Source organism: Hemitrygon akajei, chromosome 9, assembly GCF_048418815.1.
Source record: "Hemitrygon akajei chromosome 9, sHemAka1.3, whole genome shotgun sequence".
NCBI lineage: Eukaryota > Metazoa > Chordata > Chondrichthyes > Myliobatiformes > Dasyatidae > Hemitrygon > Hemitrygon akajei.
The window spans coordinates 48,752,559-48,776,259 of record NC_133132.1 but is presented as its reverse complement, the minus strand read 5'-3'; the positions used below and the strand labels follow the sequence as shown (position 1 = coordinate 48,776,259).

The 23,701-nt window shown below is 45.6% G+C and overlaps 1 protein-coding gene across 5 annotated transcripts in view; it reads left to right on the top strand.

Moving 5' to 3' along the window:
• LOC140733093 (tyrosine-protein kinase Fyn) overlaps window positions 1-23,701 on the top strand; it is a 226,772-nt gene that overhangs the window by 73,225 nt on the left and 129,846 nt on the right. For 4 of the 5 annotated variants that reach the window (XM_073055931.1, XM_073055938.1, XM_073055937.1 and 1 more), the window contains exon 2: window positions 16,568-16,626. The gene's annotated coding sequence lies outside the window, so the exon portion shown is untranslated. Of the gene's footprint in view, window positions 1-6,921; window positions 6,946-16,567; window positions 16,627-23,701 lie in introns of those variants that run through there. The other variant, XM_073055932.1, reaches the window with a different exon arrangement.

The following is a 23,701-nucleotide window of genomic DNA, read 5'->3' as shown; positions in this document are numbered from 1 at the left end:
GTACCTTCCGGATGGCATCAGCAAGAAAAGAGCATGGCCTGGGTGGTGATGGATGCTGCTCTCCTGCGACAGCATTTCATGTAGGTGTGCTCGATGGTTTACGTATGGCCGAATCCACTACCTTTTGTTGGATTTTCCATTCACGGGCATTGGTGTTTCCATACCAGGCCGTGACGCAGCCAGTCGACACACACTCCACGACACATCTCTAGAAGCTTGCCGAGGTTTCAGATGTCGTGCTGCATCTCCGCAGCCTCCTAAGGAAGTGGAAGCGGTGCTGTGCTTTCTTCGCAATTGCACTTTGGATGCTTTTCTGAAGTTTCTGCAACCGGCCTGCTGAATATTCACAATTGCCTTCGATTTTCAGTTCATCATGACAGACCTTTGCTTGTTTCATGATTGGCTTACCGTTAAGCAGCAAGTGTTCACTTGAATACAGACGAATCCATTCTTTCAATACAAGCTCGAGATCTTCATTTTTCGCTATGTGCAATGTTTTTCTATATTCATTAACTTCTGTACATTACATTTGTGAGGTCACTTCTCAGAACTATCTGCGGTGCGTTGAGACCTGTGCATTGTCTAGGAACCCGCTGAACACCTTGTGAAATTTCCCAGTTGTGTTATTATGTCAGCATTTTTTTTTAATTGATTTAGAGAAGGGGCATTGAACCTGTACTTTCAATCCTTCCATTTTAGAGCAGGGGGAGGGTCATTGAAAATGATGCATGTACTGGAAAAATATGTGATGCCTAACTTTTTAAAATAGTGTTTTCCCTCTGACCACGTGGCATTCCTGGATGTTCTGGTTTTCTCCTAAATCCCAAAGATGTGTTGGCTAAATGGTCATTGTAATTTGTCCCTAATACGGAGGTGAATAGTTGAATCTAGGGCACGACAAGGTGTCGGGTTCCCAACCTAGGTGTCCACAGACACCTTGCTCAATGATGTTGGTCCATGGCATAAGGAAGTGTGGTCTCATAAAGCCTTGGCATTTTATCTACCACTTTTTGCCCATTCTCCATCAGTCCAAGCCCTCCTTCAGACTCCCTGCTTCCTTAACACTATCTGCTCCTCCACCTACTGTATCATCTGCAAAACGGGTCAAAAAGCCACCAGATTATTAACGTAATACAAGTAGCAGTGGACCCAAGACTGACCCCTACAGGGCGCCATTAGTCACCAGCAGCCAATCAGAATAGACTCTTTTATTCCTACTCTTTGTTTGCTGCCAGCCAGTCTTGTTTAGCAGCGTCGTGTGCAGCACCTTGTCAAAGGACTTGAAAATCCAAGTAGACGACAGCCCGAAACTTTCATCTATCCTGAAAGAATTCCAACAAATTTGTCTAGCAAGATTTCCCCTTAAGGAAATTAAAGATGAGCTTTATTTGTCACATGTACATTGAAGCATATGGTGAAATACGTATCGGTGAGACTCGACATAGAGTGGGAGGTCACTTCACCTTGCTCCGTCTGCCAGAAAAAGCAGGATCTCCCGGTGGCCACCATTTCAATTCTGTTTCCCATTCCCATTTCGGCATGTCAGTCCATGGCCTCCTCTACTACTGCGATGAGGCCACACTCAAATTGGAGGAGCAGCACCTTATATTCTGTCCTGGTCGCCTACAACCTGATGAACATCGGTTTCTCAAACTTCCAGTAATTTGCCAACCCCCCCCCGACTTCTCCTTCAGCATTCCCTATTCTCATTTCCCTCTCTCACCTTATCTCCTTACCTGCCCACCACCTCCCTCTGGTGCTCCTCCCCCTTCCCTTTCTTCCATTGCCCCCTAACTCTCAACTCATGTCCTCTTGTTTGAATCTCCCATATTCTCAATGGAAAAAGCCTATCCACGTCAACTCTATCTATCCCCCTCATAATTTTAAATACCTCTATCGTCGTCGTCCCCCTCAACCTTCTACGTTCCAAAGAATAAAGACCTAACTCGTTCAACCTTTCTCTGTAACTTAGGTGCTGATATTTTCTTATTAATCCTTCTATTGCTCCCTTTCCAATCTGACCTCTCCTTGGTTTGCTCATCCACTACAACATCCGACAAATCCTCTGATTTCGTGTCTCCATTGTCCCCTTTCTTTTCAGCCTTCTGTCCATCCAGCTGGGCTTTGGTTCTTGTATTTACTCTTGCTAGCACATTGTTGTCTCCCACTTGAAGTTTATGCAAAAATATGACCTGAGATGGCATCTGTGTGTTTCTCATTCAGAGCATTAACCATCCATATGCATGGTGTGGTTCACTGTTAATTAGCAAGCCCATTAAATGAACTTTATGCACATTTTCCACAGAAAATAAATGCAGCCCATGTGTTCTGTTCCCCCCCCCCCACATTCCATTGTTCCAATTTCCTACATACCATTTTGCAGCCTCTTCCCAGTAACTTCATATATTTAAAGATGATGTAGAATTTCTTGCACTGTGCCAGTAATCTCATGGTCATCTGCTACTGTAGGCGTTATTTGTTGTAGTGAGTTTCACATGGTCTGATTGGGAACCTGTGTGTACATTTGTAAGCTTAGTAAGTTAAAGAGGAGAGCAAAGTTCAGTGTAAATTTATTGTCAAAGTACATGTATGTCACCATATACAACCCTGAGGTTCAACTTCTTGCAGGCATACTTTATAAATCCATAATCGAATAATAACCATATTAGAATCAATGAAATCCCACACCAATTTGGGTGTTGCACCAGCATTGGAAAGGCAGCAAACTGTGTAAATACAAAATAAAAAATAAATAAATCAGCAATAAATATCAAGAACATGAGATGAAGTCCTTGAAAGTAGCCCATAGGTTGTGGGAACATTTCAATGATGGGGCAAGTGAAGTTATCCAGATGTGATCCACAGCAAACCCAACACCTCACACCTACAAATCTGCCCCTTTCTGCCCCTCCCAATTAAAAAGACATAAAGGTCAATGAAGCTGCTTCTTTCAATGTCTGATGTACCCCCCAAGTGAAGACAAGGCCAGTTTATTAACTGCACCTGTACACCTGCTCGTTAATGCAGCTATCTAATCAGCCAACCACATAGCAACAGCTCAGTGCATAAAAGCATGTAGACATGGTCATGAGGTTCAATTGTTCAGACCAAACATCAGAATGGGATGAAATGTGATCTAAGTGATTTTGACCTTGGGATGATTGTTGGAGCCAAACGGAGAGGTTTGAGTATCTCAGCAACTGGTGATCTCCTAGGATTTTCATGCACAACAGTCCCTGCAATTTACAGAGACTGCTGCAAAGAACAAGAAATCATCCAGTGAGCATCATTTCTGTGGGTGAAAATACCTAGTTAATGAGACAGGACAGAGGAAAGTGGCCAGACTGGTACTGGAAGGTGATAGTTACTCAAATAACCATGCATTACAACAGTGATGTGCAGAATATCATCTCTGAATGCACAACACAGTGAACTTTGAAGTGAATGGGCTAAAGCAGCAGGAGACCAGAAACATATACTTAGTGGCCCCTCTTAGGTACAGGAAGTGCATAATGAAGTGACCACTGGTTGTTTCTCTGTGAGCTATAAAATTCAACTCTGCAAGGCATTTAAGAATACAGAAGTAATGCAGGCAAATCAGATTAGTGTAGATGGACCTGCATATAGTGGGACGAAGGTCCCATTTCTGTGCTGACACTGGGCATACCAGCCCAAGGGACCAGCTTAGCTTCCACTTAATGGAGTAAAGTGTATACTCATGCAAATGATTGTGTCCTTGAGAAAGAGACATTAACCTCTTGTTTGAAGAAGTTGAATCGTGGGCTCGGGAGAGCCTTTGTGTCTAGAAGGGGGGCCATTTGGTGCATTGAGTTCATAGCAGCTTTTGGTGGGGCTTTCAGTCCAGGTCTGTTCTCCTGTTCTTTCTCCAGTAGCTCAATGAATCGTACTCTCCTGGTGCCTATCCAGTTTCATTTCTTCCACCCTAGTTATAGGCCACGAGCTCCAAGCTACACTAAATCTCTGCTTGTCTTCAGTCTGCCATCTCCGCAGGTCTGTTACTTTGCTGGTTCCTAGCATCTAACCCATTCTTGGTTAGCAAAAAGAGGAATTCTGCTGCCTTTATATTTGTCTGGGCAAAATAGTCAGTCTGAACCTTACTAACCTAAAATCTCTAAATCAGGTTTTCCAAACTCTTTTTTTGCAATGGATCTCTACCAATAACCGAGAGGGTCCGTGTAGAGGCCCAGCTCTGCCTTTCTGGATGCTTGAGATTATTTAAACTGGGAATTAATCTTGTGGCACTCCCTTTCTGTTCTACCCTATATTTTTTTTTAAAAAGGCAGGAGACCAAAATGGAGTTCCATGAGGGCATGGTGTGTTTGTTCGATTGTGAAAGGACCTGTAGATGTAGCACCAATGTCAACAGACGTTGAGGCTCAAAATATTGTGTGAAGGATTTACAGAGTAGATACTGAGAAGCTGTTTCCATGGGGTGACGTCTAGAAATGGAGGGCTTTGGCTCAGGACAATGGGTTAGACATTTAGCAACCCAGAACAAGTTTATTCAAGAATTTAGGAATTTAAAATTGCTCGGCTTGAAGGCCATTACTACACAGGCATTGCCAACATGCAAGTTACCTGTGCACAGCAATTCATCTGATCTGCTCACCGTTATTCTATGCACGTCGCCTGTTAAATTGTTTTTCCTCCTCTGTGTCCAGTTTCTGAATGATACCGACTGTTTCCACTAACCACTGGGCTTTGAGACCTTTTTCCGTGCTTGTGTTGGCGTCCAGGGCTTGAAGCGGTTGCAGCGAGGTCTAAAATCGCCCAAGTGAACCTTGCTTCCTTTAACTCGGAGATTCCTAGCCTAGGGTCCATGGGCCCCTTGGTTAATGGTAGGGGCGCCGCGGCATAAAAAAGGTTGGGAAGCCCGACTTGCTCCCTACCTGTGTTAATGAGACGAAATTCAATGCTGTAAGTCCTACAGAGTCGTGATTAAGGACTTCATGTAAGAAAACCACTCATGAGTTTTTGGTTGTAAGCAATCAGTTTTCAAGAGCTTGAGAGGTATATAAGTAAACCAGCATTTTTATAACAGTCTTGTGTTTTGTCAAAAAATAACAGATGGGCTGGTGGAGGGTTTGACATAAAATCTAGACACAGAATTGGCAGCATTTGAAAAACTAATGACTTGGAGATGAAGAGAAGGATGCAAGGAGTGACCTCTTACGCAGACAAACTTGGTTCAAAGTGCAGAAGAAAGATAACGTCAGCATGGTAAAAAGCCATTCCTGCAAACCTCTAACGTGCCTGTTTCTTAATTTAAGCAAGGCGAACTGAGAGTGGGCGTTAGATGTGTGCAGAATATAGAAAGAGCTTGAAAATGTGTGCACTGAGCTTAGAACTGTTGAAATAGTTCAGTGCATTTCCTCACCTTTAGCAGTGCTATGAAGAGTAGGATGAGTCATGGGCTCTGAGGATTAGTTTTTGATAGTTTTATGTTCTGTATAGCAGATAGAAGCCTGGAACATCGGAGGAGGAGGAGCCCCTAGAGCGTGCTCCACTATCATCCAGATTCCCCTTAACCCTCTACCCCTGACAGAACTACCTAATTGTTTCTTGAATATACTTAATGATTTGTTTTTAACTATAATAGGGAATAACACTGGTTCTTGGATAAGTGGGCTGGAGGTGTATATCTCTACCAAAGGAGGTATCAAGTGCTCCTTCCCTCCGCTAGCCTGCAGGTCACCCTTGGGTAAGGTGTAGCCCCCTGATCAGGGTCACGAGAAGCGACGGGAGCAGGTGGAGTATGGTCGTATGAGCATCTGGTTATGCAGCCACTGAAGTCAGACAGACAATCTCTGAAGAGTATTGACAACGCTGGGGTCACCTGTCTTGTCAAGACACTGCCCTGAAGAAGGAATAGCAAACCATTTTCTATAGAAAAATTTGCCAGGAGCAATCATAATTAAAGGCCATGATCACCTACCTCATATGGCGCAGCACTTGATGATGGTTACTGGTTCATCCAGCTATGGTAGAAGTGATACCTCCTCATCTCAGTCTTGTCCTTAGACGTTGACTCCTGGTTCACGATTCCTCAGACAACTGGAGTGTCCTTTCTGCCCCTAATCTTTTCGCTCAGTTATATATGCATGTGATGCTGGTATTATGCTCTTGCTGAACCTCAGCAGCAGGAGGTGAGAGAACGGTGTCTGTGCACATTGACACTGACCAAGCACTCAATAGCGTGCACCCAAATTCGATAGAGCTGCAGCATATAATTAATTTTGAGACAATTAAAGAGATAACCACAATAAAGCATGCGTCATGAATGCTTACTTTCAGCACGTGATGTTGACTGCAGAGCCAAGATTAGCTCTGAAACGCAAGGGAGGAACCCCTCGGCCTGCCTGCTCTCTTTTCAGGGCCCCAGCAAGAACGACTGCCGGCGGAGCCAGTAAACGCTGCAAAAGTGCAGCTCGTTCACCGCTCGGCTGATGTGCCAGTCCTTGGCACCGAGGTCGGAATGGAGCAGCAGTAACCACTTCCTTCGTGTGACCCGTTACCACAGTGGGTGCCTGGGGCCAGCACCGCCAAATGCCAAGCCATAGGTTGCAAGATGCAAGCTTCCTCTCCTGCTGCACTCATTAATCCTCCGCGTGCACGCGTTCTCATGTAGCCAGGCTGTGTGGTAGACACCAGCCAGCTCTCTGCTAGAGTACTAAATCGCAAAAATTCCAGTTGCACTAGAAACTGCCTGTTTAATAATGAGATGATGAGATCTGGGAGTGCACGTATAGGTTTAACATGCAGTCAAAGTACAAATTCCAAATTGCTCTGTCACAGTCCAGACTTTGCCCATGTAACTATTTCTTGTGCGTTTAACACTGAATGGTGGAACACCAACAATCCTGTGGAATAACCTTCACTGGAAAGAGATTCTGTGCCATCTCAAAGGGCAACTGGAAATGCGTAGTAAGTATTGGCTTTATTAGCAGAATCCACGTCTCAAACAACTGTCACAAAGTTAGATCTGAAGATCCAATGGCCCTGACTTCAAAGGTTCATTCAATTGTCAAAGTATGCATGTACAGCACAACTCTGACGTTCGTCTTCAGACAGCCACAAAATACAGAAGAAAACCATGGGAGTTGTTGAAAGTAAAGACGTCAACCCCCCCCCCCCCCACATGAAAAAGAAACCAAGCTAGCAAAATGCCAAACCCCCCACCCCTCCCCGGCAGAAAAAATCTTAACAGATCGCCCACACAGAAAACAGCAGCTGGAGCATCAAACCCCCAACCCACTCCCACACACACAAAGCTAACAGGTCGCTCACACAGAAAACGGCGGCTAGAGCATTAAACCCCAACTAACAAATTACCCACCCAAAAACGGCAGCAAGAACATCAAAAACCCCAAATCCTTCTCTTGCAAAAAAAGAAACAGCGATACTAACATCAAACCTGCAACTCCCTTCCTCGTTTTAAAAAAAAAAGTTTATATGTTTTAATTATTGATCTATCCATTTAGTGCAGAATAAGTGCTTCCAGCACAACAAGCCATTCCATCTAGAAACCCATCTATTTCATCATCATCATCATCATCATGTGCCCTGTTGCTGACATAGGCAATCATGGTTTTCCATTTGTCATGACCGTGGTTGTTCTTGGCAAATTTTTCTTCTGAAGTGGTCTGCCATTGCTGCCTTCTGGCCAGTGTCTTAACAAAATGGGTGACCCCAGCCACGATCAATACTCTTTAAAGGTTGTCTACCTGGCACCAGTGATCGCATAACCAGGACTTGTGATATATGAGCGTCCACCAACTGCTCCCATGGCTTCATGTTACCCTGATCGGGGGTCTAAGCAGGTGCTACACCTTGCCCAAAGATGACCTTCAGGCAAGTTGAAGGAAGAAGTGCCTTACACCCCCTTTGGTATCTCCACCCTGCCACGCATCCTGCTATTTAACCGTAGCCTAATCACAGGACAGTTTACAATGACCATTTAGTCTGTTGTCTTTGGACCATGGGAAGAAACTGGAGAACCTGGAGGAATGCACACAGGAAGAACGTACAAGCTTCCTTAGCAGTTCTGGAATTGAACTCTGACACCCCGGGCTGAAATCACATCATGCCGATCACTATGCTGCCGTAGCAAGCAATCTGTGCTGACCATTGGTTGTAAGATCTTATCCCTATTTCATATTAATATTATTTCTTTGGGACTAGATCTGGCAATTTGGAATTGTAGTGCAGAGTGCCTGGGAACAGAGCTCCACTGTTTTCTACAGGGCTGAAACGGGAAGATTGCCTTGATGTGATTTAGAGTAACGAGTCCTCTGGCCCCCCATCACCTATGAGGGAGGGGAAGTTTGCTTCCCGATATCGGCAATCCCAGTCACGTTCTGAGGGCCTGAGAGATGTAAGGGTGTATCTGGGAGTGGGACTCGTGACGTAAGGGTGTATCTGGGAGTGGGACTCGTCTGTTCCATCATTCAGTGAGGTCACAGCAGATCCTCTGCGTTGTTAACGTTACCCTGCAACCAAAAAAATAGGAAAACCAGTGGGCTATTGAGCACGTTCTGCTATTGAAGGGTATCGCGGCTAATTATCTCTCTCTAATCCTTATCTCTGCTCGCTTTCCATACCTTTCAATGGTCCATCTAGCGTTTGTCTTTCCCCTTAAGTATATTCAGTGACTTAGCCTCCAACTCTTTGTGGTAGTGACTTTCACACAACCACCATTTAATTGACTGGGGGTGGGGGGGGGGGGAGGAGAAGGGGAAATTCCCTTTATCTTTGCCCTAAATCTCCTGTCCTGAAACATGAGGTTATATCCCCATGCTCTCATCACTCAGACTTCCTGAAGTCGTGATGCAGGGCTTCGGTGTGAAGCATCAACAGTTTCTCTCTTTTCACAGACTCTGCTCAGCCTGCTGACTTCCTCCAGCAGGCTGCTCCAGATTCCAGCACCTTCTGTCTCTGGTGACTCCTCGGCATGCAATCTTGCCCTGTCAGAATCTTGTGTCCCCTCTTCCCCCCCCCCCCCCCCCCCTTGAATACATGCAGTCCCCATAGTTGCTTCTCATACGCCAACCCGGGTTTGATGATCTCTGCTTTCTTTGGAATCTGGAGAAAGAAAGGTCTTATTGATCTTGGTCTTGAAAGCAGCAACCACTGAGCATTCATGGCCCTCTGAGGTACGAATCCGTAAAGATTTACTACCCTCTGATTGGAGAAATGGGCTTTCAATCAATCTTTCCCATAGCTCTGTGGTTGGCCTTGACTTGCCCCTGGGTCTATGGTAGATGAATCGATGGAGAAGTTTATTGCTGTAGTTAGACAACTCTGTTTATGGGCAAAGCTGAATGTTTGATATTGTATTACCCTTATCTTACCACTGGGATAAACCACGACCTACACCTACCCTGCTGGTAGACGGTGAATTAGATGGGGGGGGGGGGATTTCTTTGTGCGATAGCTGTGCCCCTCTCTGCTACATTGCTGTTTCAACATCTAGTGAATTGGTTTTATAATCTAAATCAGAATAGAAACCTCCCCTTAAATCCCGAGGCTGTGCTGCTGCCTTCTATATACATTATGGATGAAGGAAACCCTGGATACTTTGCCATGCGATGACCACCATTTATTTCTCATTTCCTAATATTGTGTCACGTAATCATCTTCCCTGTGATCACCTTAATGTATCAAGGCGATGGAGTTCATCGACAGGAACTGCTGGCTGAGTATTAAACAGATTCGGTTTTAAAGAAAAGCCGTCAGGAAAGTGTTATGTTTTGATGGCAAGTAGGTTATCTATTGTTGACTCTCAAATCATAGTAGCTGCTCTTTTTTTTAAATTAAGAACTTCTCAGGAAAAACCTGCACTTTTATTGAACTCCAGTGTGATACCCACTTCAAAAACTAAAGACATCTGTTTCCATGCCTGTGATGTTGAAAAGGACTTTATGGTCAGAAACATTAGCACTGCTTTTATATCTGAGTTGACTCGGTAGACTTGAGCACAAGATCCCACAATCAAATATTTATTGACTGAGGTACAGTGTGGAACAGGCCCTTCTGTCCCTTTGAGCCAGCAATCCCTGATTTAATCTTAACCTAAATATGGGAAAATTTACAACCTTGGACTGTGGGAGGAAACCGGAGCACCCGGAGGAAACCCACGCAGTCACGGGGAGAACGTACAAACTCCTTACAGACTGTGGTGGGAATGGAACCCGAGTCGCCTGTACTGTAAAGTGTTGTGCTACCGCGTCACCCCAATGTGACAATGACCAGATCCTGTTTTGGTGAGGTTGAATCATAGTAGTTTGAACAAAAAGAAATTTGCCCACTTAAGACAGATGTAGCAAAAAAGCAACATCTCTGTGGGTGGCAAGTCATTGGACCCCCCCCCCCCTTTTCTTCAAACAATAGAAGTAGCAGAATCCTAGAATATTTTTAAAGGGGTAGAAGGATTCTTGACAAGCAAGGTTACTGGTATTGGTTTATTATTGTCATTTGTACCAAGATACAGTGAAAATCTTGCCTTGCATGCAGTTTATCAAATCATTACACAGTGCATTGAGGTAAAATAAGGCAAAACAATAAGAATGAAATTGTAATTGGTATCGAAAAGGTGCAGAGCAGGAAAATGATAAAGTGTAAGTTCATAACGAAGTAGATTGTGAGGTCGAGAGTCCATCTTACTGTGCAGGAGTCTATAATTGAGGGATAGAAGAGGAGATAGTGCTTTCTGACTTTTTTACCTTCTACCTGATAGGAGAAGAGAGAATGCCTGGGCAGTGGGCGTTTTTGCTGACGGGTACTGCATTCTTGAGGCAGTGCTCCTTGTTAATGTGCTTAATGGTGTAGGGACTCCGCCTGTGGTGGACTGCGCTGTATTCAACACTTTCCGTTCCTGGGCACTGGTGTTTCAATACCCGGCCATGATGCACCCAATTATGGAAGTTGATCTCCACTGTGCATTGATAGAGGTTCGGCAAAGTTTTTGAGGACATGTTGAATCTATGCAAACTTCTGAGAGAGTAGAGGTGCCACTGTGCCTTCTTTGTAATGAAACTGATGGATCCTCTGATATGTTTACACCAATGAATTTAAAGCTACTGACCCTCTCCACCTCTGACCCTCGAATGAGGACTGGCTCCTGGACCTCCAGCTTCCTTTTCTTGTAGTCAATAGTCAGCTCATTGGTTGTTGTTGTGGCAGCGATCAATGAGATTTTCTCCCTCCTATTCGGCCAATGAGAGTGGCGTCATCAGCAAACAAATACGGCATTGGAGCTGTAGTTAGCCTCATAGTCATGGGTATTAAACTAGTAAAGCAGAGGCCAAGTACACAGCCTTGGGGTGAGTCTGTGCTGATGGTGGCTGTGGAGGAGACGCCGTTGCCAATCTGAACTAAATGGGGTCTGCAAGTGACAAAATCGAGGACGCCACTACACAGGAAGGTACTGAGACCCAGGTCTTGGAGCGTAGTCATGGCTTTCAAGGGGATGGTGGTGCTGAATGCCGAGCTACAGTTAATGAAGAGCATCCTGATGTAATCGCCTTCATTGTCCAGATGCTCCAGAGCTGAGTGACGAGCCGATGAAGTGGGATCTGCAGTTCACCTGTTGCGATGGTAGGGAAATTAAAGTGGATCCAGGTTGCTCCCCAGGCAGGTGTCGATGTGCCCTCCTGATCAACCTTTCGAAGCCGTGGATGCAAGTGCATTGAAATGATGATCATTGAGACAGGCTACCATGTTCTTCTTGGGCACAGGTATGATCGATGCCTGCTTGAAGCCGATGGCTTTACTGCTGACTCAAGACCTTGAAAATGCCCGTGAACACTCCAGCCTGTTAATCAGTACGGCTCTTCGGTGCTCGGCCGGGTACGTCGCCTAGGCCAGATGGTTTTTGCGGATTTGCCCTCCTGAAGGATGCTCTCACGTCGGCCTCGGAGACTGAGGTTGCGCTGTTGCTGGGCTCTGCGGGGGATGCGTGACGTTGCCTCCGTGTTCTGGCAGTCAAAGTGAGCACAAGAGGCATTGAGCTCTTCCGGGAGACAAACCTCGTTGTCTTTATACTGCTTGGTTTTACCTTGCAGGATCCAAGCCCTAACACAGCTGTCGAGCATCTCTCTGTGATTCATGTTTAGTCTGCAATTGCCATTTCCCAAGTGAGCACTTTCTGTGGTCATTCCCAGACCTCTTGTCTGCCCTCAAGAGTATTTTGAATCCTTTTGTTCACTCATGGCTTCTGGTTGGGGAAGACTCTGAATAACTTTGTGGGAACATGCTTGTCCACAAAATGTCTTTGTAAGGTCTCTCTGAAATCAAAGACCGGCTCATTTGTTGACTTTGAAGGGAAGGCAGTTGTCATGACACCATGCAGCTAGGCTCTCTATCTCCTTCCTGTATGCCAGCTCTTCATTGTTTGAGGTGCGGCACACAGCAATGGTATCACCTGCAAACTTGTAGAAAGGCATGGAGCAGAATCTGGCCACACAGTCATGTGTGTTTAGGGAGCAGAGTAAGGGACTGAGGGCGTGACCTGTGGAGCATCTGTGCTGAGGATGATCATGACAGAGGTGTTTTGGCCTATCCTTTGTGGTCTGTTTGGAAGAAAGCAGAAGTCTGGATTTGATGTTACTGGCAGATCGGCCCACAACCTGATAGGAGGCTGGGAGTCTACTCCTTATTCATGATAGAGAAAATTACCATTGCTCTTTTTCTACAGTGCCTTGGGATCTTTTACATCCACTTCAATGAATAAATAGGGCCTGGTATAAACCCGCTGAACAGAAGGTGATCTATTGCTCATAGTTGAGGTTAAAACTGCACGTGAGTGTTGATCGAGCTTTCTCTACGGATGATGGTCCATTCCTCCCAGTAGCGGACCCAGAGTCTCGCTCTGTTTTATCAGTATTCCTCCGCCACTCTCGCCCGGATTGTTCGTCCCAGATTAGAGCAGTTCCAATCACGTAACCAGCCTTGCTGTTCACCCACTGAGGTGACATTTCATCAAGTCTTGTTTATATAGGCATCCATTAGTCTCGTGAGACCATGGAAGGTTTCCAGGGCGCAGGCCTGGGCAGGGTTGTATGGGAGACCGGCAGTTGCCCAAGCTGCAAGCCTTCCCCTCTCCACGTCACCGATGTTGTGCACTAGGACCCAAGCAGAGCAAAGTGTTGTTAAGTCCCTTGAGCAAGGACACAACACACTGCCTCAGCTGAGGCTTGAACCAGTGACCTTCAGATCACTAGACCGATGCCTTATCCACTAGGCCATGTGCCAACACTGCCTAACTTGTGGCCTTTTAGTAGGGGCACCCCTTTGACTACAAAACCACCCTTCACCTTCACCCTGCTGACCTCCATATCTCCTCCTCCGCCCTGCTAAACACATGGTTCGGCACTTCGCCAAGAATAGTAAAGTCTGCTGTATAATACTGGAAGGATTTGGAATGGTGAAAGCAGCTGCTCGGCATGTATTCCACCAGTCTTCTGGATTTCAGTGTGTTGTCTGATTGGATGGAGATGAACCAAGCCGGGATAGTGGAGCGAGGTGTTCTCCTTCGTATTTTGCGATAATGGCCAAACTGGACCTTGGTCACCTGTGCTTTAAAGCATTGCGCTAACATCGCTACCGTGCCAACCCCAACTTCAAAAATTATCTAATCTGAAAAACATACAAAACAAATAAAAAGAGCTTCTGCAAGTAGATGGAAAGGAAAATACTTTGTCGAGTAATTGTTGGTGATTGAAGATGAGAATGGGAATTAATGTTGACAATGGCTGAGACTTTGAAAATGTGTTTTGTGTTTATCTTCATGGTAGAAAATATTAAAAGCATCCCAATAAAAGATGACAGCCCAGGGACACAGGGAGGCTGGAATTTAAACGATCATTGACAATAGAAAATTAAAGTACTGGGCCAGTAATGGAACTACTCACAGTTGATGATCAGTATTCTCTTTACAAAAAGTGGCACTAAGAGATGGTGGATGCACTGCATGCGATTAGCTAAAGTTCCTTAATTTCTGGAGAAGACCCTACATACTGTATGCCAATCTGTACTGGGGAAATGCTGGAAATGGCTGTTGAGGAAATAATAGCAGGACTCTTGGAAAATTGTGGTGCAATTGTGCAGAGCCAACATGATTTTATGAAAGGGAAATTGTATTTGACAGATCTTTTAAGAGTTCTTTTGAGGATCTTTTGAACAGGACAGATAAAAGGGAAGCAATAAATGTGTGGGGACTTTCAAAAGGCATTTAACAGGGGTACATTTGAGCTAGAGTACAAGGTAATAGCGAGTGGCACTGTGGAGTAGATGTTTGGTTAAACTGAAAATGAGTCAATAAATAGGTTACCCTGAGATTGGCTAAGAGTAACTAGTGGTTTGCGATAAGGTTGGATCTGGACCACAGCCATTTACAGCCTTTATTAATGAAACTTGGAACAAGGCAGAAAGAGCACAGAGAATTGGCAGGGGGATGTAAATAATGGACTCAAATTAAGCAAGTGGAGTGTAATGCAGGCAAGTGCAACATGATCCAGTCTGGAGTGATAAAGAGAAAAGCAATATTGTGTCAAGTGGAAGAAGATGCCAGATTATCCAGATTGAGATTTCATACTAGAAACACAAGGTGAGCAAGCTGGTGCAGCAAGTTATTGAAAGGCAAATGAAATGATAGCCATTATTGCAAGGGGGGGGGGGGGGGGGGGGTTGAGTAGGAAGACTCGAGTCCACACTTAGAGTACCCCATAAGATATACACTTGCACAGCAAGCAGGACAGGACAGTTCAGACAGACAGACATACTTTATTGCTCCCGAGGGAAATTGGGGTTCATTACAGTCGCACCAACCAACAATAGTGTAGAAATATAGCAATATAAAACCATAAATAATTAAATAATAATAAGTAAATTATGTCAAGTGGAAATAAGTCCAGGACCAGCCTATTGGCTCAGGGTGTCTGACACTCCGAGGGAGGAGTTGTAAAGTTTGATGGCCACAGGCAGGAATGACTTCCTATGACGCTCAGTGTTGCATCTCAGTGGAATGAGTCTCTGGCTGAATGTACTCCTGTGCCTAACCAGTACATTATGGAGTGGATGGGAGTCATTGTCCAAGATGGCATGCAACTTGGACAGCATCCTCTTTTCAGACACCACTGTCAGAGAGTCCAGTTCCACCCCCACAACATCACTGGCCTTACGAATGAGTTTGTTGATTCTACTTTTATCAGTTTGAGAGATGATCTTTTTGAACTATAAGAATTTCTGAGAGGGTTTTGTTGCTAAGAGAATGTCACATCTGAACGATGACTGATCAAGTAGGAAATGAGAAATTTCTTGAAAGGCCACAGATTCTGGAACTTTCATTCCGAGCCATTGGTTGTTCAAGATTAGAGGGACAGGAAAGAAAGTAGAAGTAAGTTCAAGAGCATTATACCGTGATGAAAATGGCTGTCCAGGCTCAGTGGGCCAAATGGCCTGCCCTTTCAGCTAGTCCTTTTATGGGATAGCATCACGGAGCGTCCTTTGCTTCATGTGTGAGTGTCGCCTTCATGTGCGACAGTGATAGTGACAGGAAAACTGAGCAAGTTTCTACACGCTTATTGTTGTCATTGGCATTTGTACACGGAATGAATGCCATGGAAATTAGCTTTTTGCAGCACATATAAGATGAGGCAGGCATAAGTTGTCTTGATCTTAAATGCTCATAAATTACAGACGTGCAAAATAAACAGGATAAATGTAACAAAACTTGTACGTGGCAGTGTGTGTGTGTTGAGAGAGACAGAGAGAAAATGAGAAGGAACAATTGCAGGCAATGTTAAAGATTTTCAGATTGGTTCAGAAGCCTGAAAGCTGTTGAACTTTGAGATGAAGGTCTGTAACTCCTGCCCACTGGCAGCGTGGGGAAAAGGGTGTGGCTAGGATGCTGGTCGCTGCCTTCCTGAGACGTCTCATATTAAGATGTCGTCGGTGGGAAGAGCTGTACCTGTGATGAAACTGCCCGGACCCGCCACGCTCCACAGCCGGTTGCTTTTTTGTGCATTGGAGTTATTTTTAACCAGGCTGTGATGCACCCAGTCAGAATACCTTCCACTGCGCATCTGTGGAATTGTTAATAAAGGAAGCAATACTAACTAGAAAGACAACTTTGTGTTATTAGTGGGTTGATTGGAGAAACTGGAGTTGGCAGTGTTTCCTCGACTGCCTGACAGCTGCGAGCGGGCGGCAGTGATGGGCCATGGCAACAAGGAACCCTTGCTGTCGGCACAGAGTCCGCGTTTGCTCCTGGCAGCGCCTGTTTGCCGTGCGATTGACTTCGGTCGAAGCTCCAAACCTCAGGTGCTATCCCACCCATTTCCCCCGTCCACCCTACCGTCACACCCCTCACTGGTTGTGAGTGGGGATGAGACCCAGCAGGTCATCAGCAACTGTGAATCTGATGTCTTGCTTTGAGTGTGCTTGGAATTAATTATTCCAGCTCGTCCTTAATTTAGAAAGATAAATTTCTACACATATTATTTCTTTGGAGCCTCTAAAGTATGTTCTCTTCTTCTCTCTCCTACAGGTCTTCTGTCATATTTGTATGCGAAGCAATGTAAAATCCTGAATGATAGAGAGCCCTTGGTAAGTAGCAACTTGGTCATATTGTGAATAGGGAGGAGAGAGCCGGGCATTTCTGTTTCCCCATTCTCCAGTGTCTGTAAGCTTGTGGTCCATTTCAATGTGATTTTCTGTTGTGCTAGGCTAGGGCTCTTACTCTGCCAAGTCAAGCTGGGTTTATGATCACAAGCACAAGCACGGTGAGGTACAGGTGGAATGGAAAAACCTGTGGCCACATCACAAACACCGTCTGTAGACTCGGACAGCACACAAAGTTACTTTGGGTCCATTCTAGCCACAAGCTAAACCTCCCTTCCTGCAGGCTGCTGCTTTATCTGAAATGCCTGTGATCAAAGTCACCAGAGAGACAGTGAAGATGGCGATACAGAAGTCTCAGTACAAGTAGGCATCATTCTGGAGACACACTGGGCTGAAGCTCACACCCAAAGGTACATCACGTTCTTATACCCTTAAGATCAAAGGTAACAGTAGGTGATTCAATGCAACTTCAATAGTTACAAGGACATTGGTTACTTCAATACTTTGGGTTGACAAGTGGCTCCTTTGAAATAGACAGTGGAAGCACATTGTGATGGATAAGACTCCTCTGTAGGTCCAAGCACCTTTGGGAGAAACTAGCCAATATTCTAAAACCTTTTGATGACAGAGAGCCAGGCACCCAAAATCAATGTTATCAGGGCTGTCTCTAAGTTCATAAATATGATGAGTACACAAAAACTATTGATTGCCTACACCTGCGCCCATATTTGACAACATCCATCTTGTCTGCCAGCTTGAACTCAAGTCACGATGGTGGCAATAACTTGGCCGTGTTTCCTGGTTTGATGCAAGACAATTAACATAACCCCATCATCTGGGCCCTTGCATATGCAACCTCTTAGTTTGTGGAGCAGTCTGTAGTTTTACCTTCAATTTACTGCTTGCAATTTACAAAAAATTGAAAGCTGATTGGAAGTTTCTTGAACTTATTTACATTTACAATAAGAACTGAGGCCTGGTTCTTGTTTGAATTAATATCTGCTGTTCTCACGTAACTCCGGAATGCTCCCTAACCGTGTCTAGTTTTTAGTATCCGTCGCACAAGCGGGGATACGCCATTCTGCCTGCACAGACTATCAGTCGTTCATAAGATGGCCAGCTGATGCTGGGATAGCGCAGGGATGCTGTATGTTTCCCCGACATTTGGGCATGACCAGGATGTTGGGCCAAGAACGTTCCCTTCAACTGCAGTAACTTATCCGGTCTCGAGTCTTGTCGTCTATCCACCTGCCACACACGCAGCCTGGCAACTCCCACCACCAGTCCTAATCAATTCCACGGCGACTAATTCAGCCCCCTCCCCACCCACAGCTTCCAGCCCCAGATTTGGTGCATTTCATTCTCGCTTTCTGCAGCATTCAGCGGAAAGAGTGTGCTGGACTTGCCGGTGTACGCGTACGTGAAGACAGGGGTCGTAGGTGCATGTGTTGGTTGCACCTTGCCTGTGGTTGGAACACATTTGAGGTCACATCACTCTTAAGAGTGCAGTTCTCACCATTTCCCAATCAGGTGCATTGTAAAATTTGTTGTTTCATGGAGTAGTACAGAGCAATACATAAAAAAAACACAAATTCACAGAAATTACAATTAGAAATATAAAAATAGAAATAAGTGGTGCAAAAGCAGTGGAAATTCATGGATTGTTCAGAAATCTGATGGCAGAGGGTAAGAATCTGTTCCTAAAATGTCCTGTGTGTGCTTTTAGGCTCCTGTACCACCTCCCCGGTGGTAGCAATGAGAAGAGGGCATGTCCTGGGTGATGAGGGTCCTTAACGATGGATGCCAGCACTTTGAGGCATGGCTGTTTGAAGCTGTCCTAGTGCCCATGATGGAGCTGGCTGAGCTTGCAACTTTCTGCAGCTTATCTCCATCCCTGTGCAGTGACCCCTCCACACCAGACAGTGATGCAACCGGTTAGAATGCTCTCCACTTCTCCCGAAACCTTGACTGAAATATAACCGGGGACGTGCCTTCTTTGCGATTGCATCAGTATGTCGGGTCCAGGGTAGATCTTTAGAGATCTCGGCACCCAGGGACCGCTCACCTTTTCCACTTCTGACCCCCTCAGTGAGGACCGGTCCGCATTCTTCTGAATTCCCCTTCCCACGATCAGTTCCCTGGTCTTACTGACACTGACTGCGAGGTTATTGTGACACCACACAAGCAGCTGGCTCCTGTACGTCTCCTCATCGCCATCTGAGGTTCTGCCAAAAAATTTATGAATGGCGGTTGAGCCACACGATCACGGGTGTAGAGAGAGTAGAGCAGCGGGTGAAGGTGCGCCAGTGCCGATCTTCAGTGAGGAAGCGGTTATTTCTCACGATAAGGAAGTCGAGGATCCAGGTGCGGAGGTCTCAAAGTTGGATTATTAATATTGAGGGGATGATGGTGCTGAGGACTGAGCTGTAATCACTAAACGGCAGCCTGGTGGAGGTACTGCTGCTGTCCACGTGGTCCAAAGCTGAGAGAAGAGCTAGTGAGATTGCATCCACTGTAGACCCACTGTGGCAAATTCCACTGGGTCCAGGCTCTTGCTTATCAGGAGTGAATTCTAGCTTGTCAAAGCCCTTCATCACAGTAGATGTGAGTGCCTCCTGGGCAGTAGTCACTGAGGCGGCTCTCCCTGGTCATCTTGGGCGCTGGTACGATTGTCGTCCTTTTGAAGCAGCTGGGAGCCTCCGACTGCAGCAGTCAGAGACTGAAGACGTCCTTGAACGCTCCCACCCGTTGGTTAGCAGAGGTTTTCACTGCCTACCAGGCACTATTAGGGCTTGATGCCTCACGAAGGCCCACCCTCTTGAAAGATGCTCTGACATCAGCCTCCGGGACAAAGATCACAGGGTCACCAGGTGCTGCAGGGATTCGCGCTGCTGTGGTATAATTTTCCCTTTCAGAGCCTCTGCATAAAAGGCATTCATCTTGTCGGGGAGCCATTTATGATGTTAGGTTTTCCTTGGTGGCAAGTGAGCAAACAGTAGACTAAAATGAATCTCTGCCCATGTAAAGTGGACATCATTGAACTGAATTGACATCCTTCATTTCCATGAGGAGTAAAAATCTTTGTGTTACGTCTCCGTTCAAATGTGCAGTGTGCAATTATAGTAATTTATAATAAATATTATGTATAACAAGATAGTCAATATAACATAGAAATACAGTTGTGTCAGCATGAATTAATCAGTCTGATGGCCTGGTGGAAGAAGCTGTCCTGGAGCCTGTTGGTCCTGGCTTTTATGCTGTGGTACCGTTTCCCGGATGGTAGCAGCTGGAACAGTTTGTGGTTGGGGTGACTCGGGTCCCCAATGATCCTTCGGACCCTTTTTACACACTTGTAATTGTAAATGCCCTGAATAGTGGCAAGTTCACATCTACAGATTCGCACCAGTCTCTGCAGAGTCCTGTGATTGAGGGAAGTACATTTCCCATACCAGGCAGTGATGCAGCCAGTCAGGATGCTCTCAACTGTGTCCCTGTAGAAAGTTCTTAGGATTTGGGAGCCCTTACCAAACTTCTCAACCGTCTGAGGTGAAAGAGGCGCTGTTGTGCCTTTTTCACCACACAGCTGGAACGTACAGGCCATGTGAGATCCTCAGTGATGTTTATGCTAAGGAATTTAAAGCTGTTCACCCTCTCAACTCCAGATCCAATGATGTCTATAAGGGTTAGCCTGTCTCCATTCCTCCTGTAGTCCACAACTAGCTCCTTTGTTTTTGTGACATTGAGGGAGAGGTTGTTTTCTTGACACCTGATGCACCATCAATAACTCTCTGAGATGTGAGGCGAGATATCGGCTTTTATTGACTGGAAGAAAGAACAAGCAGTAGTTGACCACCATACTACATCCTGGAGACTGAGGGCCGGGCTCAGGCCTCAATCGCCCTTATACCAGGGTCTGTGGGAGGAGCCACGGTCAGTGGGCGGGGCCACAGGAGCAGTCAGCTGGGGGGCGTGTCCAGACAGGTATATGTAGTTCACCACAACACCACTGTGACAGCCTCTCTGTAGGCTGCATTATTCTTATTTGAGATTAGGTAGTGTCAACAGGTATAGCTATTGAATAACCCATAGCATTCTTTGCTATTGACTCAGGAAAAGTTACACTGGTTGTTTAATGCTGAAAAACCAGTCGTGTCACAGGTTTTCATAACACTTCTTTCATCTGATCCCTTTTGGGCATTGTTTCAATGGGAAAATCACACTTTGCAGGCTTTTCCATAATTATCACAGTGTCAACCCAGTACTTTCAATCTCGGTTTCCCAGGTAGTGAGTGCAGAGTAGATCATTGTTCAGTTTAACCTTGTTCAAACTTGACACGAGGACACTTAAGATCACCTCACCCTGAATCATTGCTAGAGTGGGGTTTTTAAACTGCCAGCGGGCCAAGTTGAAATCTGGACGTTGCTTGTCTTTTGAGGAGCACTGTGAGTGGGTTCAGGTTAATGGTACCTGGCATCCACAGGGTTGATTGTTGCCTGCAGCTGTAGTCCAGGGGTTCCCAACCTTTACGCCATGGAGCCTTGCCATTAACCAATGGGTCTGTGAACCATGGACCCCAGATTTGGAATCCCTGCTGGTCTGTGGCTGACGTCACCAGGTAAGCAATTTGACCGGGTGATGGATTGGACAAGATCTCAACATCTGCAAAATAAGATGGTTTTCCATTCTCACTGATCGGAGTGTGGAGTCGGTGCCGAGTGAATCAGGTTGTTCCTTATTCCGCTTACAAGTCTTGTCCTGCGGCTGCTCTGCCTGCAAACACGTGGCGGTCACTATGTCCTTGTAGAAGAGTCCCTCAGTTCCCATCAGCTCTGGGTACTCTGGTACATTCACTCGACTGAGGTAGCTGAGTGTGTTTAAAGAACTGAGCAAGTGTGCAGAGGCCTGGATTGCTGATTTGGAGAAAACGCAGTGCTGGTCAGTCAGCATCTGTGGAGGTAGAAGCAGAAATGGTGTTACAGACTGATGGAGTTTCAGCATTTGGGAAGACTAGATATCTGGTTGTTGAACCCAGTGGCAGCTGTGTATCGTGTTTGGTTAGGCACTGAGTTGCTGTGTTCCTCACGTTTACACTGGACTTCATTGAGAGAGTGTCATTCAAAGGCAGGTCAAGGTGGGATGGAGAATTGTCAAGTAAGAAGCAATGACTCATTTGAACCGAAGTGACTGCTGTGCACAATAACCCCCATTCATCCCATAAAAGTGTAGCTTGCACTTGAATTCTCCAGTTCTGGCCTCTGTCTTTCGACCGCCGCGCTGTTTCTTTGAGACACAGTCTAATCTTTTGAGGAGTTAGAGCCTCACCTTCAACCAGGCATGTTCCGGCCTTTGGGGTGTAGCACTGAACTATTTCAGAAAGCTGGCCTTTCCAGTTCGGCAGGGCCAGTTCTGAGGAAAAGTCATCCTTCCGAAACTGTTTCTGTCTCTACAGATGCTGCCCGGCTGGCTGAGTGTTTTGAGCACTTCCAGTTTTCATTTCCAGAATGTGTAGATTGCTGCTTTCCCATTCCTGATCTGGAGACTTAAGTTGCAAATCCAGCTTGACAGACGGGAGATATAAATACAAATAATTAAATAAATGTAGAAATCTAACTAGTAAGTTAGCATAATGATTGTGACAGAAGGTATATTTATATTTTAGGATCTAGCTTGGCTGGACAGGAGTCTAGAACTTCTAACATAACTAATTCTTCACTGGGGCAATTGGAGATGAATTATGAAGGTCTGGTAAAGGAGTAGTTTAAAAGAAAGCCAGCTCCCAAGACACTATCAGCTCAATGGATAAAGAAGCTTCTTTTTATATCTTGGTTATGTATGGGCTAATTCTCGACCAGTCAGCGGTTACATCAGTAAAACACCACGGGTTTCTCTGTGTGTAACTGGCTAATTTGGTCGTGAATGCCTGGCACTGCATCACAGGTTTGCGGTGTGGTCAGATGTACTTGGTTCTGTGCCGTATCGCGCAATCTCTTAGGGCTGCGTCATGGCCAATTCGTTCCAATAAACTATGAATTGCAGTCATTCTTCGTGCTGAAGAGGAAGCTCACTTCCTGCAACAGGCCCTGCGCTTATTTCTGCGTGAACAGTGCAGTCGGCAGCTCTCTGGAACCTGCTCGTGTCAGCTGGGCAGGCACTAGTAATTACTGCTAATTCTACCGGTTGCCCGAGAGAACAACATGACAAACCCCACTTCGGAAATTTTAGAATGTAATACCAGCTGATTTTTTTTTTGCTCCGTTATGTTGCTATGCTGAGGTTATTTGCCCTGGAGTCCAATTTTCTTCCGCTCGATTATAAATTCTTGGGGATCTGAGTTGGAAGTGTGCTGTGAATTGAATTTTATCTTCATGGTAGAAAATTGCTTTCATTATTGCTTTGTCTGTCTGCCTTTAGCACGGGGGTGATTAGCGAGCTCATAAAATGAACGTGTACTCAGCGCCTGTGTGTGTTTTGGACAGTGTCAAAATTGCAAGTATTACGGAACTGAACGGGCAAGGAATTTGAAGCTTAGCTGTTGGAAGCCGTGCATCTAAGCGACCAGCTGAAATGTGGAGATGAATCAGATTAATGGAAGTCCCCAGATGACGACAGGGTTCCATTCCTGAGAAGCCACGCTGTTTGTGAGTGGGAAGTAAAGAGAACCAGCTGTAATAGGAGAGTGAGGAGGCACAGCAGGAGCAGCTGCCAGCTAGCCTCACTGTGCAGAGAGTGAGTCTTTTCATCTGCCCAACTCATCCCAGCCCTTGATTATTGTGGCTGGGATAAGGAGAGAAATGCCCCTGGCAGAAGATGCCTCCGGCAGCCCTCGAATTCAATTTGCTGGTCTCCAGATTGCTCGCTTGCCGCCCACGCTCGTCCAGGGGAATGGGCTCTCGGCCCCGCCAGACACGGCGAGCAAGTTTGGGTGGAGGCACTCCCGTTCACAAACCCGCAAATGCAAAATATCAGACCGTGCACCATCTATAGTCGAACGATAAGCTTTGTGAATCTTAATCCGAATATAGGGTTAGTCTGAAAATAAACAAACAACAATTAAAGGGC